Here is a 17,453-nt window from a genome sequence, read left to right on the forward strand (position 1 = left end):
CTGTGTTACTCTAATTACATAGACAATTATATAATAATGGCAAGCAGTCAGAAGTCACAAATTAGATTGAATATCAGGGCAAAAAGACGAATGTATGCTGAGATAAACAATTATTTAGATAATGGTTGAGAGTCATTAAAATTAATCTCTGGAATTAACATCTCAAAAAAAAAATTGCAGAAGCATCACAACTTACAAATTGTTGAATTCAAGGAGATTTGTACCCACTCCCTTATAACCAATGGGTGACATATCTAGCAACTGTCACCTTCTCTCTCTCCATAGAATAAGTTCAACTGAGAAGGATTGTGGCATCACAATATTGCCTTCAAAACCTTTCAGCACAATTGAAATAAAAAAGGAAAAAATACACCCAAAATTAAACAATACATTCTAAAATATCTGCAAAAGAAAACTGAAAAAAGTTAAGGAAAATTGAAGAAAATAAAAACCAAGAAACCCACTTCAGTTTTCAAATAGCCACAATACAAGACACATTTCTGGGGTAATAAGAGTATTTAAGAATTTGGTTTGCTGGGGTTTATTTGAAAACCCTGATCATTACCCTGGAATGCCCATAGTCCGCCCAATGTCAGTCAAGGATTAGGCCCTCATTTTGACTGAGAGGTTTCTGAGATGCCTTTAAACCTATCCAGTGAAATTACTCGTCTATAACAAAACATATATATTCTACACTTACAGACATTTAATGCGCTTCAATGTTCTTCTGATGTTGGTGAGGTTGTATATTGTGTTAACCACTTAGCAATAACTTCCATTTTATGCAAAATATTTCTTATATTAGGCACTTAACACAACTATAGATGTTAATGCCAGGAGTCCTTAACATGCTGAAAACATGCTCAAAAAATATAAGTGAAGTGAGGTTCAATTAATTTCAAACATGATGGGGTAGACGCCAATCTTTCCTATATTGGCTCGGTTTCGGCTGACATGGGGAGTGGTTTTATTGCGTGATTACAACCCAAAATAGATTTGGCAACAAAGAGTCCACAGTCACATATGAGTTTGCAATATAAAATTTCCTTAAAACGTGTTTTAATTTCTTATATATTTGTTATAAGGATTGAAACTGAGAATTCAACCAAAACCAACATATAAAATGACCCTTTCACATCTCTTAAACTTACAATTCAGTTATTTTGAATTATCCTAGTTCTGCAAACCTTTTGTAATCCGAATGCATCCTGATAATTTATAAACAATATGAATGCCATTTTTTTTTTAGGCATGATGGTTGTACTGGGCATGTTTCCTTAATGGTTAAATTGACACTTTTAATATTTTTTAAGTATTACTTTTTTAATATTCCTAATTCGAGATATACAACCAAGAAATGTTTGTTTCAGACAAACTTTTTGTTATGAATATGTTATGAATATTCTGGGCTATTAGTTTTCCTGGATATTCAGTGGCTGCACTATTCAGTATTCGTTTAGTTTAGAACTAAATGAATACTGAATTTTAGTTAAACATTTACATTCATCAAGGATAAATACTCTAAAAATAGTTAAATTAGTCAAGAACTTTGGTTTTGATGCTAGTTTAGTGGCTCACATTGGACTATAAGTAGCAGTGGCCCAACCTTTGTCCATGCTGAAGATTGTTTTCCTTCTGTATGAGTTATTAATGCTATTAATGTACATATGTACTATGTCATGTTCATCCTAACTGTAATAAAAAGTTTATACATTTAAAAAAAAATGTTTTTCAAAATGTACATTCATTTTTGTTAATACAAGTTAACTGTTTTACAACTACTGGTGAAAAGTTCTCCTGTAGCTACAATATTTACCTTAAGTAAAAGCCTGGTCATAAAGTTCCAATCTTGCTTAAAAGCCCATTAATAAAGGCAACTGTTTTGAAACTGACAATCAGGACAAAGCAAGGGTGAATTAGAAAAACATTTGCAGAATGTAATTGCTCAAGAGCATCTGTGAATCTAGTCCAATGTGTACACAATATTGTGGGGTAATATATAGTTTGATAAAATATCTTAAACAATTGGAATGGAAACCTGATATGTGGTTAGTAACTTGCAACGTTGCTTCTCTTTACACTTGCATCAAACATATTGATAGGATAGGAGCATTTAATTACTATTTCAGTCATAATGAAGGCACAAAAAGACTTTATCCTCGAACGTATAAAATTCATCTTAACGCATAATTATTTTAATTTCTAAAATAAATTTTATGACAAAATTTGTGGAACTGCCATGGGCATCAGGTTTGCTCCAAGCTACACCAATTTATTTATGGGTCAATGGGAGAGTAATTTCCTAACCAATGCGGTGCTTGGAGCGGACCTGGTGTGCTTTAAAAGGTACATAGATGACATTTTTATGTTTTGGAGAGGAGACAAACAATTGTTTGATACTTTTTTCAAAGAAATGAATGATAATAATAAAAACTATGTTTCTAGACTTAGAAATATTTTTAGAGGATAACAGATTTAACACTAAAACCCACTTTAAGATAGTAGATTGCAATAACTATATACATTAAAAAAGCTGTCACTTAGAATGGTGGAAACAGAATAAACCTATAGGTCAAATGATGAGAATTCGAAAAAATTGTACACAAGAGAAAGACTATATAGAAAAATCAAACGTATTGAAAGATAAGTTCACGGACAGAGGTTATAAGCCTGGTGTTATAGACCAAGAAATAGAAAATATAAGCCAAATTGACAGGGGTGATATTTTATATGAAAGAAACAAGCGTAAACATGAAGGAAATAAAATAAAAAAGAGAAAGATTGTACAATCTTGTTTACAACTCAATATAACAGCAATCACAAAATGGTGAAAAGATTTTGAGAAAACATTGGGGAATATTAAAACTAGACAAGAAGCTTTCTTGACTGTTTACATGGCTTTATTCTGTGTTAATGTTTTTGTACATACTAAGTTGACATATTTTAATCCAAGATAGCTGAAATATCTTAGGGTTACTTACAAGTAGATTGGAAGCCAACAATAGGTAGGCATGAAAAGTCAATGCTCAAAGATAAAGGAAGGTTGAAGCCAAAGAATCAGTCTTCCCAGTGCTACATCCAAGGGACAAGCAAGAAGCACAGAGCTGGGAATCAGAGGAGCAGTCCACTAGAGTCTATCACTAGAGAAGTTTACACTTTGAACTACCAAGAAGATGAATCCAAATCGACGGACAGATAGTTCATCATGCTAATGCACTGTTAAAGAGAACTGTGGCAACCCAAGGGTTGCAGGTTCGATCCCAGCAAGGTCCACTCAGCCTTTCATCCTTCCGAGGTCAGTGAAATGAGTACCATTAAATTGGGTAATAATAATACCTGTTATCAGTGCCGCGAGTCGATTAAGTTTGAGGTTGTGCACTATACAAGTATCCAATTATTAATACACACGCTGTAGTTAGTACCCACAGGAGCACTCCATGTGGGGTGTTAGTAAATAAGAAGAGACAAAGAGGAATCAACAAGTCAGGCCAATGTAGACAAAGACAATGTCAGTGAAGGGTTCTTGTAACTAGATTAGGTCAGGAACAGTAGGGGATATTAAACAATCAATATCAAAGGATTGACTTCTAGTTAGCATAGGGAATTTATAAGCAAAGCTCAGACCAGGGTGCAGGAACAACGTTGTGGCATCAGTTTTAGCAATGGTGTAAAGAAAACAACATCATTAAAGTGACTCAGATGAGAAGGAGAAATTCTGCTCCTGCAAACAAAAACTAATCTTCATATAAGTGTTGGACATTATGGCAAATTAATGTCTAGATGCATGTCCACAAGTCCAAATCTCAGGAACCCTCAAGTAAGCAGGTAAGCTCCCATGTTATAACCTACAGCCCTGACATATTTCTGTTTTTATTAAAACAATATATACATAACTCAAATAACACTTTTAAACTATGCATCTTGTACTTTACAAATGTTGGCATTTTTAAACATTTATGAATACTGTGAACTATTTAAACATTTACACAAAATAAATTGTAATGTTACCCAAAATTAAAGTGAATGTCAAGTCACGGTCACCCCTCTTCCTCATCTTGTTAATTACCGAAAATAAACGTTAGTTTAAGTCATCAATTTTTTATAATTTAAGAATAAACCATAATCGAAGGATTTATAACCCTACTTTGCTTACTTTCTTCCTCCGCCCGCCATCTTGTACCTCGTATCTAATTTGATTGACATTGCCTTTAACGAATTATAGCTCATACCCCGTGGCGTCCAGCCCCTTTTTGCACACGTAACGCGATCAAACAGCGCATGCGTTCCCTAACAAATCGTCATTGACAATCCATGCTCGTTCACGTGTAGCGCATGCGCAAACAGTTCCTAACACCTAACGCATGCGCAATGTCTATCTACCTGTCAACCGCGATCCCCCGCCGCAATCCCTAATAAAGTGTTTAACCCCTAAACCGCCACTCCCGGACCCCGCCACCACCTACAATAAAAGTATAACCCCCTAATGTGATCCCCCTACATCGTCCCCAGCTATATTACATACCCCCTAATGTGAGCTCCTACCCCGCCACCATCTACATTATCTACCCCCTAATGTGAGCCCCTTACACCGCCGCCAGCTACATTAAACTACCCACTATTGTGAGCCCCTACCCCACCACCATCTACCTTACCTACCGCCTAAAGTGAGCCCCTACCCCGCTGCCATCTACCTTACCTACCCCGCCGCCATCTACCTTACCTACCCACTAAAGTGAGCCCCTTACACCACCGCCATCTACCTTACCTACCCCGCCACCATCTACCTTACCTACCCACTAAAGTGAGCCCCTACCCCGCCGCCATCTACCTTACCTACCCCGCCACCATCTACCTTACCTACCCACTAAAGTGAGCCCCTACCCCGCCGCCATCTACTTTACCTACCCTGCCACCATCTACCTTACCTACCCCCTAAAGTGAGCCCCTTACACCGCGGCCATCTACTTTACCTACCCCCTAAAGTGAGCTCCTACCCCGCCGCCATCTACCTTACCTACCCCGCCACCATCTACCTTACCTACCCACTAAAGTGAGCCCCTACCCTGCCGCCATCTACCTTACCTACCCCGCCGCCATCTACCTTACCTACCCCCTAAAGTGAGCCCCTTACACCGCCGCCATCTACCTTACCTACCCCCTAAAGTGAGCTCCTACCCCGCCGCCATCTATTTTAAAAATATTAACCCCTAATTTAATCCCCCTACACCGCCGCCACCTATATTAAACACATTAACCCCTAATCTAATCCCCCTACACCGCCGCCAGCTATATTAACTATATTAACCCTAATTATATTAGGGTTAATATAGTTAATATAGTTATTATATTATATATATTAACTATATTAACCCTAATTATATTAGGGTTAATATAGTTATTATATTATATATATTAACTATATTAACCCTAATTATATTAGGGTTAATATAGTTAATATCGTTATTATATTATATATATATATTAAGTATAAAAACCCTATCTAACTCTAACATCCCTAACTAAATTCTTATTAAAATAAATCTAATTAATATTAATATTATTAATTAAAATATTCCTATTTAAATCTAAATACTTACCTATAAAATAAACCCTAAAATAGCTACAATGTTATTAATAATTACATTGTAGCTATTTTAGGGTTTATATTTATTTTACAGGTAACTTGGTATTTATTTTAACTAGGTACATAACTATTTAATAGCTACCTAGTTAAAATAATTACCAATTTACCTGTAAAATAAATCCTAACCTAAGTTACAAATACACCTACACTATCAATAAATTAAATAAACTACAAATATCTAAACTAAAATACAATTAAATAAACTAAACTAAATTACAAAAAAAAAACACTAAATTACAAAAAATAAAAAAAAGATTACAAGATTTTTAATCTAATTACACCTAATTATACGCCCCCTAATAAAATAATAAAGCCCCCCAAAATAAAAAAAATTCCCTACCCTATTCTAAATTAAAAAAGTTAGCTCTTTTACCTTACCAGCCCTTAAAAGGGCCTTTTGCGGGGCATGCCCCAAAGAAAACGGCTCTTTTGCCTGTAAAGAAAAACACAATACCACCTCAGCCAATCAGATTCAAGTTCAATCCGATTGGCTGATTGGTTCAGCCAATCGGATTGAACTTGAATCTGATTGGCTGATTCAATCAGCCAATCAGATTTTTCTACCTTAATTCCGATTGGCTGATAGAATCCTATCAGCCAATCGGAATTCGACGGACGCCATCTTGGATGATGTCATTTAAAGGTACCTCATTCCTCGTTCAGTCTTCATGCCGGATGGATGCTCTGCGTCGGAGGAGCAAAGAAAGAAGATTGAAGATGCCGCTTTGCTTGAAGACATCGCCGGATGGAAGAAGACTCTCTGCCGCTTGATTGAAGACATCGCCCGGATGGAAGAAGACTTCTTTGCCGCTTGATTGAAGACATCGCCGGATGGAAGAAGACTTCTCTGCCGCTTGATTGAAGACATCGCCCGGATCGGATGAAGAGTTCTGCTCGGCTGGGTGAATATAAGGTAGGGAGATCTTCAGGGGGGTAGTGTTAGGTTTTTTTAAGGGTGGTTTGGGTGCGTTTAGAATAGGGGTATGTGGGTGGTGGGTTGTAAATGTTGGGGGGTGGTATTGTGTTTTTCTTTACAGGCAAAAGAGCAGTTTTCTTTGGGGCATGCCCCGCAAAAGGCCCTTTTAAGGGCTGGTAAGGTAAAAGAGCTAACTTTTTAAATTTAGAATAGGGGTAGGGATTTTTTTTTATTTTGGGGGGCTTTATTATTTTATTAGGGGGCTTAGAATAGGTGTAATTAGATTAAAAATCTTGTAATCTTTTTTTTATTTTTTGTAATTTAGTGTTTGTTTTTTTTTGTAATTTAGATTAGTTTATTTAATTGTATTTTAGTTTAGATATTTGTAGTTTATTTAATTTATTGATAGTGTAGGTGTATTTGTAACTTATGTTAGGATTTATTTTACAGGTAAATTGGTAATTATTTTAACTAGGTAGCTATTAAATAGTTATTAACTATTTAATAGCTATTGTACCTAGTTAAAATAAATAACAAGTTACCTGTAAAATAAATATAAACCCTAAAATAGCTACAATGTAATTATTAATTACATTGTAGCTATTTTAGGGTTTATTTTATAGCGGCAAGTGAAAAAACTGGATTCAAACACATCATTGTCAATAAGCCATCATATTTTACTTTAACTATGACAAAAAGTATATTTCTCATTGTTATGGGTCTGAAAAAGCTCTTTTGAAAATCCCTAAAGGTAATTCTTTTTTTAAATTCCTTTTGCATATTTAGGGATAGATTACAAATCGAGCGCTATTTATAGCTCTTGCTTGTGCATTAACTCTGCTAGAAGTAATCTTTTTGCGTGCATCGGGTAGCTCAGCACGAGTATTACATGTTGAAAGTAAAAGGTTTTTGCACAATTGCTAATTTCCTGAAAAAGCCAAATTTAGCATATCACAACCATGTTAACGTATTCCTTATATATATATATATATCATATATAATTATTTCTCTGTCTCTTTATTAAAATACAACCAGCAAATACAGGATATTTGTATGCAGTATTAAAAAACAGAAAAAACAGCTTCCATAGGCTAAAGTGGCAAGTATTTAGGGTGACCTCCCCTTACACTTGAGCAATAGCAGGAACCTGGCTCTTGTAAACCTAAATGGAATGGAACCCTAAATAATGTCGTCATTGCTAACACCTGTATTTGGTCTATTACATGAGATTTCTGCAAGACGGTATAAGCTTAATTAATTGGAAGCTTGCTAATAAGACCAACTTTCAATCACAGCATTCTTTTCAGAATGCCAAAGATTACAGAATTTGAGAAAAAAAATCATACTTTTGCATCAGCAAAGGGAAATCAGCAAACAAACTGCATACTCAAGATGTAGTATCCAAGCTGTTATAAAGAAATCTAAAGAATCAGGAGAGGTCAAGGACAAAAAAAGGACATGGAAGGCCAAGAAAACTTTCAAAATCTGATGAGAAGTTTCTGAGCGTTTCTTCTTTGAGAGACCGGAAGAAGTCCAGCAAGGACCTGGCTCAGCATCTGGCAGTTTCATTGGGTTGCCAAGTTGACCCTTCTACATAAGATATGCTAAAGCTCACAAAGATTGGAATTAAGATCAGTGGAAAAGAGTTTTATGGAGTGACAAATCCAAGTTTGAAATTTGTGGGTCTAATTATCGACAATATGTGAGAAGAAGAGTTGGAAGAATGAGTGCTTGCGGCCTTCAGTAAAATGTGGTGGAGGGTCTGTCCTGGTTTGGGGCTACATTTCTGCCAGTAGTGTTGGTGAATTGATGGGCTCATGAATGCTGAAAAATACAGACATTGCTAATGCAATGAAATCGTATTTGGAGAGAAAAACAGCTGAGAAAACACTGACAGTCATGGAGTGGCTTCCCCAGAGTCCAGACCTAAATATTATAGAGGCAGTATGGGATCACCTGGACAGAGAAATAAATAAAAGACAACCTAAATCTAAAGAAGAACACTGGGAAGTGCTGAAAGAAGCCTGCTATAATATACCAGAAGATTACTTCTGAAAACTTCAGGACAGTCTCCCTATCCCTACAAGAGTTCAAGATGTGCTTAGTGCCAAGGGAGGTCACACTAAATACTGACTTTTGCCTGAAGAAGCTATGTTGTTCTGAAATTTGTGGAGGGGGGGTTTAAAAAATATTTTGTGTACATATTTTGTGTGTTTTATGTTTGTATCTTAATATAGAGACAGAAAAATAAATATAGATGATAATTAAAACTTTGATAAAACAACAAATCTAATGGTGGCCAAAGACTTTTTTTTTACAGTACTGTGTGTGTGTGTGTGTGTGTATGTATATATAAATAAATATTTATTTATTTATAAATATATAGAACATATTCTTCTATGTGAAGAACATTGGAATGTGAAATATTGATATTTTCTTGTTGGTTCAGCGCACTTGAGAAAATGTGATCGAGTTTGCATGTAAGTAGGGTGTTTGTTTTACACTTTTCACACTCTGTTGAAGTCTATGGGGGAATAAATTAACACGGTCAAGATAGTAGTTGGATTTTTGTGCATGTCGGGTTAGCTCGTGAGGGAAAATCTTTTACCCTAAACTTGTAATATGTGCGCAACCCAATGTGTGCAAAAAGTTTACTTCAGCATTGAAGCAATTGGTTGCTATGTTTCTTTTCACCAAAGCTGCCACTTGTGTGGGAATTCTGATGGATTGGAATTCAAGCCATGACTGCCTATTTTGCATATAATATATATAATAAGAAAAGAAGCAATGAGCTCTTTTTTTAAAGAAAATACACCACAATACTAATTGAGTAAGGACAAAATATGACACACAACAATCATTCCTAGGGCAGCCATAAGAATACTCACAAATGTTGTTGAACTTGGAACAAATGTGGTTCTATATGGTCCATTATCATTAACAGACACAGAAAATGAAGAATAGTGAGAGAAAAGGAGAGAAGAAAAAAAAGGAGAGAAGAAATGAAGGTACTTTTTTGTTAATAAATTGTGAATGTTGTTTTTGTGTTTATTTATGTCTAATTGTTATTCTACATGTATTTGTAACTCTGTAGAATAACAATTAGAGTAAAATTTCATATGAGTAAAATACTTAAAGAAGTGTGATGCTGTTAACATATTCATCCTACTTATTTTACTCATATGAAATATTAATCTGTTGCAACAAACACTTCTAATCAAAGGACTCTGATTAACAAGGTTATATACTGTAAGAGTGCTCAGGTGTTTGTTTATAATGGGATATATGTTTTCCCAAAATGATGCAAAGTTCATGATGTATTGAAAATGCACTATCTTTTGTATATACATTGGCCAGTAACCCACTCCACAGTTTGGATGTGGCAGAACATTTCAGGTGGGGAATCTGGTCCAGGTTCCCCAACCATCTAAAGTTCTCTCACCTGCAGCTAATAATTTGGAATTAATAGTGTGTGCTGGGGCTGTTAGAAAGAACCTGTGAGAGAGAGACAGAAAAATATGCTACCACTGAGCTGCTATCTAAATATTCTAATGCCTGTAAGTGTATTTTTTATGTTAAAATGTTGTGGCTATATATATATATATATATATATATATATATATATATATATGTGTGTGTGTATATATATATATAGCTATATCAACCCCAAAGATAATTAGTTAGCAAATATAGACAAGTATATCCACTTGCCTTCCCACAGAAGTGGTTTTTATACATTGTTACCAATAAGTCAGAAATGTCTGGGTAAGATATGCAAATTAGATATACAATATCACACAGGTTTTGCTTTTATACTGTATATGACTACAGAATCCCCTTATTGGGTAAATGCAAAACTAAACAGCAAATCAAACCCATATTTTCCTCATGAGCTCTAATGAGCTTGAAACAGTTGTCAACAAATGGTATTGGCTTTGCTGCATTTAGTGCCAGCTTTTTGCAAACAACCAACATAAATTGATTGTTAAAGGGGCAGGAAACTCAAACATTTTATTTTATGATTTGGATAGAACATACAGTTTTAAACAGCTTTCCAATTTACTTATATTATCAAATATGCTTCATTCTTTTGCTATCTTTTGTTGAAGTTACAGCATTGTACTAAATGCAGCTAGTTGAACTCATCTAGTTAGCCAATCACACAAGACAAATGTGTATGCAGGCACCAATTAACAGCAGCTCCCACTAGTGTAGGATATGTGTGTATTATTTTTAAACAAGGGATACTAAAAGAATAAAGCACATTTGAAAATAGAAGTGAATTTAAAAGTGTCTTAAAATGACATGCTCTATCTGAATCATCGTTTAATTTCGACTTTCCTACCCCTTTAAGCACGGCAATCTTATCTGTTGTCTATACAATGGGCACTGCCATACTGTCTGCAAAACTATAAGTCACAGCTGCCAAAAAAAAGGAGATTGCTGCACTCCCTGCATGGTGTTATTTTGAGCCTGACTTCACATTTAGGTGATGGTCACATAATAAAAATAATAACTAAATGTTCCTGATCTTTTTTTTTTTTTCAGCCTGCCCTGTTCCTCTGAGAGTAGTTATAGCTGTCCAGAGTGACTACATACTTCTAGATATATATATATATATATATATATATATATATCTACATATTCCGACAAATTCAATGTGAGAGATCCAATAACTTAAACAATTGGACGGCCCGGTGGGTCGGTAACCGATTTGTGTATTTTGGGTAATATGTAAATGAATGGAATCTAAGTGAATGTTGGCAATAGATAATTAAATTCATGATCCGTTAGTATTTCTTTATTCCTTGCTTCAGTTTGTATCATTTTGAGTTCTAATATATAGAACCTAGTTGGAATTCTTATGGATTATTTTTAGGTGGCTTTGTCTTCTACCAAATTTCTACATATTTTCAAATAATGTTCCTTATCTAAGACTACTATCCCTCCGCCTTTATCTGCTGCTTTTACTACTTTAGTTAAATTATATGAAGTGCTGTTTATTTAATCACCCATATTGTGCTAATCTAAAGTATTATACAGTGCATTTATTCCATAGTTATTTTGTACATAGGAAACTGTCTACATGGGGCAGGCATGTGTATATGTTTTTAATATTTTAATATGTCCATATATTTTTTAGTCATAGATTAGTTTTAATGTTTTAGTCATAGATTAGTTTAAAGTTAAGTAGACTTAACTTTGTATTATTAAATACTGTTTGCTTAAGACCCAGCAAGTGCGTCCTTTTTTTATCCACATATATACAATTATATATATATATATATATATATATATATATATATATACTGTATATATTGTTAATTTGTTTTTAGGTAGTTGCGCCTGAGTAAAGAGGGTGGTTTTGAAGCTAGAACACTATGAGTGAATCTAGTGAGTGCTGCTGTTAGCGGTATCTCACTTCCTCCTTAGTGAGAAAAAGTGGGGGTTTGTGGTTGTAGAAGAGGTGCTACTAACAGCGCTTACAAAAGAAGTTCCTCATGTGCATGTGTAGATGAGAATACAGAATATATATCCAAAATGAATAAAACTGTGTTTTAAACAGTAACAGATGATGCACTTAATTTGCTCACCTGTATGATCACAAGGTCCGGTGATCAAAGTCGTGGAACTTTTTGGATATTCCTATCCCGGTGTATCTTTCTTTCCAAATGAAGTGGAGTAACCAGACAGACTAAATAAAGACTGGATGGACGTTGTAGGACCCCCCTCTAGTTCCACTCAGTATGATTGGACAGAGGGAATATGGAAGGGGTATTCCAATTTATTAGGAGCTGATTTGTGTGTTGATTTAAAAAATATATATATTTTTTTATTATTATTTATATTTAAAAATGTGCAAAAATGCCAATAAATATTCTAAAATATTGTATATGTATATGTTCTTTTTAAAAACACAAAGTCTATAAGTTCAAAAAAATGAGTGTATAAGTTTAAGCAAAAGCAACCAATAAAATGTATCACATTAAACTAATCTGATGAAATTGTATCTGGTAAAATACGTATGTGGTTTAAATGAAACTGTTCTGTGAACTTCTGTGAATATAAATCCACTATGTCTCCAATATTGTGTGCAGTATGGGCTATATTACTCCAATTTGTGCTAAATATGGGCTATATTATGAGCGATAGTAGGAACTGTGTGGAATACAGATTAAAGATTAATACAGTTGTGGGATGTTAATCCTATTACATAAGACTGTTGAAATGGGGGGCGCAGCTAACAACAGAAGAGACAAGACGTGTAACTCATGAGCTCCTGCAAAATCAACAAACATTAAGCTTAATGGAGTGTATTATTTATATTTTCTAACTCAGTTCTGGTTTTGCACTCATGTAAGGGGGAAGGCAACCTTTTAAAAGCCTTAGCTAATGAAACCTTAAACATCTACTATGACACCTGTTTGGAGACACGCCGACTGGTATAACCACGAGGCAGAAGTGATTACTACCCAACTAAATATAGCAGACCTCTATGAACAGATGCAAGCATCACTTGACAAATTGGAGGAGACGATGGATTGCTACTTCCATGAGCTACTACTTATAGTCAGAGATCAGCGTGGGGAAGAGTACAACCCAATACCCAAAATGGCAGCTTCTTTAGATCTTACTATAAATTATAAGACCTCCCAGCTTAACCTAAGAACATCAATGTCAGTGCTAGAAACACCACAGAGTCTTCTCCACGTGATACTTCTCTGAGCACAGTGGTGAGTTTCGTAATGGAGAGGAGCTCTATCTTACAGGCTTTGTTTGGAAAAGAGATGAGCCTCATAGGCAAAACACCACAGTTCGCCAGCAAATGGTTTACACCCTCATACGGAAAACTGGATCTCTGGCCCTGAACTGGTCTCGGTTGTTATGGAATCTGCTGCTGATGCTAACAGCACTACACATCTGATAGTGATCTGCAGATACCGCTCAACGCAGTCAGGTTCGTACAGGGAGCATGTCATACAGACCTGAAGTCTCTTGTGAGGCCGAACTTAACAATCCCAAATGTCCATCCTACCAGCCCAGGGCAACTACCAGGAGATTTTAAATACATAGCCATTAGCCTGGCTAGTTTTCAGACTGATCAGAGCCTTGTTATTGCTCGCCTTGTCAGCGGGTTCCAGATCTTACTTGAGCTCCCTTACTCATTCAGGAATGAGCAGGATCTCTTTGACAAATCTTTGCTCCCTCTATAAATTCAGGAGGAAACACCGCAACCTACACCACAGTTCATCAGCAGTAAAGGATTGAAGAGAGGTGTAGTATGAAGCCCTGGTGACATTCAGTGTATTAACTTTCAAATTAGTTAACATTATGTTATTCGGTTCAATCAGTTTGGTTTTCCTTTGTCTCTTTGTTTTTTTTTTCTTACTTCCCAGATAGCTCCATATCCCCACAGTATTCATCTTTGAGAGCCCTAATCTAACACAAAACTAACAGTTTTTATTTTAAGATATTTTTAATTTAGCTTTCATGATGCCGGACCTAAACTTCTATAACTCCTGGTAAACCTATCTAATCTGTAACCCTTATTTAATAAAGTGGATGGGCTTGTGTAACGACTGCAAAGCTGATTGTTATTTACTATATTGTTAAACTTATTCACAGAAAACTAGCCACTTATCTTGCTATTAATTTTCTATGTTATGTAGCTGATGCTTGCGTCTTGCTACCTATGTACGTGAGGCAAGAGTACTTCTGCATGTACCTTCTGTATACTATCTCATCACTCATGTAGTTATTAGCTATCGGCTAGATTACAAGTTTTTGTCGGTAAGGCTTGTGGGGCTAACAAGCCTTTTTTCCCCACCGCTCCCTTAAGACAACGCTGGTATTACAGGTTTTTTTAAACCTGGCATTAGCCGCAAAAAGGTGAGCGTTGAGCAAAGTTTAGCTCCACATCTCACCTCAATACCAGCGTTGATTACGGTAGCGGTGAGCTGGCTAAACGTGCTCGTGCACGATTTCCCCATAGGAAACAATGGGGCTGAGCTGGCTGAAAAAAAAACTAACATATGCAAAAAAGCAGCGTTCAGCTTCTAACGCAGCCCCATTGTTTTCTATGGGGAAAGGAATTTTATGTCTGCACCTAACACCCTAACATGATCCCTGAGTCTAAACACCCCTAATCTTACACTTATTAACCCCTAATCTGCCACCCCTGCTATCGCTGACACCTGCATTATATTATTAACCCCTAATCTGCTGCTCTGGACACCGCCGCCACCTACATTATCCCTATGAACCACTAATCTACTGCCCCCAACATCGCCGACACCTACATTTTATTTATTAACCCCTAATCTGCCCCCCCAACGTCGCCGCAACTATATTAAATTTATTAGCCCCTAATCTGCCGCCGCCAACGTCGCCACCACTATTATAAATGTATTAACCCATAAACCTAAGTCTAACCCTAACACCCCTCTAACTTAAATATAATTTAAATTAACCAAATAAATTTACCATCATTGAATATATTAATCCTATTTAAAACTAAATACTTACCGATAAAATAAACCCTAAGATAGCTACAGTATAACTAATTGTTACATTGTAGCCATTTTAGGATTTATATTTATTTTACAGGCAACTTTATATTTATTTTAACTAGGTAGAATAGTTATTAAATAGTTATTAACTATTTAATAACTTCCTAGTTAAAATAAAGACAAATATACCTGTAAAATAAATCCTAACCTAAGTTACAATTACATCTAACACAACACTATAATTAAACTAATTACCTAAACTACCTACAATTAATTACAATTAAATTAAATAAACTAAATTACGGGGGAAAAAACACTAAATTACAAAAAAAAAGAATTACAAGAATTTTAAACTAATTACACCTAAACTAATCCCCCTAATAAAATAAAAAGCGCTGCTTTTTAAGGCTAATGCAAGACTCGTAATCTAGGTGTATCTGTGTTAAAAGGTTGATACCTATAACTAGCTATTTGTGTTTTTGAGTTAAACGTTATACCAAATGTAACTCCTCTATATTAAGATGTTCACATTCAAAACACCATGAGGTGAAAACTCCCCGACACATCATAACTCACTAAACATATTATGCATTTCAAAATGGGTATTATATGTCTTCCTTACATTAGGATGTACACTCCTCACAAATGCTAGAGGATAAATGGATTTAGTATTCACACACCAGGCTACAGTACTTTGGTAACTTATCCTGTAACAATAAAGTAATCATTAACCTATATCTCCCTAACATTCTTACTATGTCACTGTTGTTATTAATTCTGTATTGCAGCTGCTCCTTATATCAGTTCATTGGATTTTAGTTGTGTATACACATGCTTAGGTTTCCCTATTAGATCTTGAATATTAAGTTTGAGGTTCTATTTAATACGCTATACTTAGTTGAAACTAAAGCTTGCAACCCATCTGTCGGCGGCCGAGACGGTGGGGACTATTGTGACTAGCTTATAGCAATCATAGGCTAACGGAAATTCACCTATCCCATAGTAAGTTAAATGGTGACCAGCCCCTTCCCACAGCTTACATATTATCCGCTGTGAATGTTTTACTCATGTGGTGAATCTTTGCAGGAGTATACTTCTTTCTTATTATATATAAAGGCATGACTGTGTGGTGTCTATTTATCCTTCATCTCCCTCCCACACCCTGGTATGTAGCCTATATATACATTGGCACATAGTCTATGTGGTAGTGTAAAGTGCTCATTATTAATGGGCCATTATACGCTCATTTTTTCTTTGCATAAATGTTTTGTAGATGATCTATTTATAAAGCCCATAAAGTTTGTTTTTTTTAAAAATGTATAATTTTTCTTATTTTTAAATAACATTGCTCTGATTTTCAGACTCCTAACCAAGCCCCAAAGTTTTATTTGAATACTGTCAGCTACCCTCTCCAGCTTGCTCCTGTTTGCGTAAAGGGTCTTTTCATATGCAAAATAAGGGGGAGGGGGGAGGGTCTTATTTCCCACTTGCAGTGGGTTTTACAACTGCCTTTTCAACAGAGCTAAACTGAAAGCTTCTAAGTACGTTTTTAAACCATTTTATACTGGATTTTTATATCAGTATCTGTGCATCTTATTCTTTATAGTAGTGTCTATTACATGCAGTTATATGAAAATGAGTGTATACTGTCCCTTTAAGGGAAGTTTCTATTATAATAGTTTTGAACGCCCACCATAGGTTCTCATTTTGTATAAATGGCTCAGGGTGTCTTTGCCACTAAGTTCTCCACCAGACTTTACATATTATATAACACTTTTCTATACCCAATATAGGGAGAAGTTGCACATGTCTAGTATACTGAACATCTTAGGAAGATACAGTTTATAGCATTCTTACTCTACAGAATGCTATATTTTCTGCAGTAGTTAACCAATATACTCTTGACTGTTCCTACTATCCCCTTCTTCAACAACACATTGTCAAGAGATAATGGTACTACCTGCCGGTCTCCCTAAACATGGACATAAACTATATAAGTCAGATCTGATTGATAAATTATGTCCAGCCCATAGCTATAGAGACACCTAAAGTGTGCCTATTTCTGAGCAGAAGGAGACCCCCTAGTAGTCCTGATACCGCAACCTTGAGGATAGATATATTATATAGTTCACCACTCACCACATCACACATTGTGCTAACTGTATCTTGGTCGTTAGGTCTAAGAATGCCAACCTCACATTTTATTCCTCCTCCAGTTCACGTAATTCTCTAGGTTAGGTCCAAGAATGACCTCCGATGTTGAAAGACGGATTATAGCATTGCACAAGCTAAAAGTCACGGAGGTCTATCTATTATAAACCATAGTTTTAACCTATGTTGTGTCTATAGCTATCCTTAAACTCAAACCTCATAGGGTGAAACT

Source organism: Bombina bombina, chromosome 5, assembly GCF_027579735.1.
Source record: "Bombina bombina isolate aBomBom1 chromosome 5, aBomBom1.pri, whole genome shotgun sequence".
NCBI lineage: Eukaryota > Metazoa > Chordata > Amphibia > Anura > Bombinatoridae > Bombina > Bombina bombina.